Below are 1587 nucleotides of genomic sequence, written 5' to 3' on the forward strand. Positions count from 1 at the left end.
CCACTTCCCCTCACTGCCCTTTCCAGTCCCAGACAACCAGTAATCTACTTTCTGTTTCTACAGATATACCCATTCTGGATGTTTCATATACATGGACTCATACGTGGTTTTTTTCTGAATGGCTTTGTTTACTTGTTATGTTTAAAGTTCTTCAATGCTGTAGTTTGTCTCAGTACTTTTTCATTGTTAAATAATACTCTAATAAATAAAATGCAATTTTTATTTATCATTTCTTTAGTTGATATTTATTTAGGTTGTTTTCAAATTTTGCCTATTATTAATAATGCTTTTATAAATATTCTTACACAAGTCTTTGTATATGTGTGCATGTTTGTTTTCATTTCTCTTGGTTGTACTTACAGCACTGGAATTTCAGGATCCATATTGGTAGCACTATGTTCAATTTTTAGAAACTGTCCAACTATTTTCCAAACAGCTATAGCATTTCATATTACCACCAGGGGTGTATGAGTGTTGCAGGACACTCACATCTTTGCTAACACTTGTCACTATCTTTTTTATTCATAGACATCCAAGTGCTGTGAGCGGTGTCTCATTTTAGTTTTGATTTGCAGTCCCCTGATGGCTAATGGTAGTGATCATTTTTTCATGTGCATATTAACCATTTGTGTGCCTTTTTGGCAGTGTGTCTTTCCAGGAATTCGTTCATTTCATCTAAGTTATTCATTTTAGGGCAAATATTTGTTCAAGGTATTAATAATACTTATAATTCCTATATATTTGAAAGGCCTATTAGTAACTCAATCTCTTTAATTTCTCCATTTGGTAATTTGAGTCTTCTCTCTTTTTTCCTTTGACAATCTAGCTAGTTTTATCAAATTCTGTTAGCTTTTCCAAGGAAACGATTTTTCCATTGTTTGTTTCTTCTCTATTTCACTAATATCTGCTCTACTTCTCTATTTCATTAATTTCTGCCCTAATTTTTATTGTTATTTTCTTCTACTTTAATTAAGCTTAGTTTTCACTTCTTTTTCCAGTGTTTTCAGTGGAAGATGAGAATATTGATTTGAGGCATTTCTTATTTTTTAGTATAAAAATAATGTGCGTTCTGTCGATGGGTGGAGTGTCTGGTGAGGGTCTGTTGGGTCCTGTTGGTTTTGAGCACTGCTCGAGTCTTTTGTTTTCTTTGTCCTATGGCCTAATTTTTCTATTCATTATCGAAAGCAGGATATTTAATTATCCAACTCTCGTTGTTTTATGGTGTACTTCTCCCTTAAATTCAATCAGTTTTTGCTTCATGTATCTTGCAACTCTGTTGTTGTGGACAAGCATGTTACATCATTCTGATGGACTGAGCCTTTTATCATTTTAAAATATTTATATATTATCTATGGTAATTCTTTTTTGTTTTAAAATCCACTTTTCCTGATATAGATATTGTCATTTTTGGTTTCTATTTTCATAATATATATTTTCCCATGCTTTAAATTTCGACATATTTTGATCTTTGAATCTGAAGTCTATTCCTGAGGATAGACGAATTTCTGCTTTTAAATGAAGTCTGAAAATCTATGTATTTTGATTTAGTTGTTTAGTACATTCATGTTAAAAATTTATTGTTATAAT

Source organism: Propithecus coquereli, unplaced genomic scaffold (genome assembly GCF_000956105.1).
Source record: "Propithecus coquereli isolate 6110/MARCELLA unplaced genomic scaffold, Pcoq_1.0 Scaffold97, whole genome shotgun sequence".
Taxonomy (NCBI): Eukaryota; Metazoa; Chordata; class Mammalia; order Primates; family Indriidae; genus Propithecus; species Propithecus coquereli.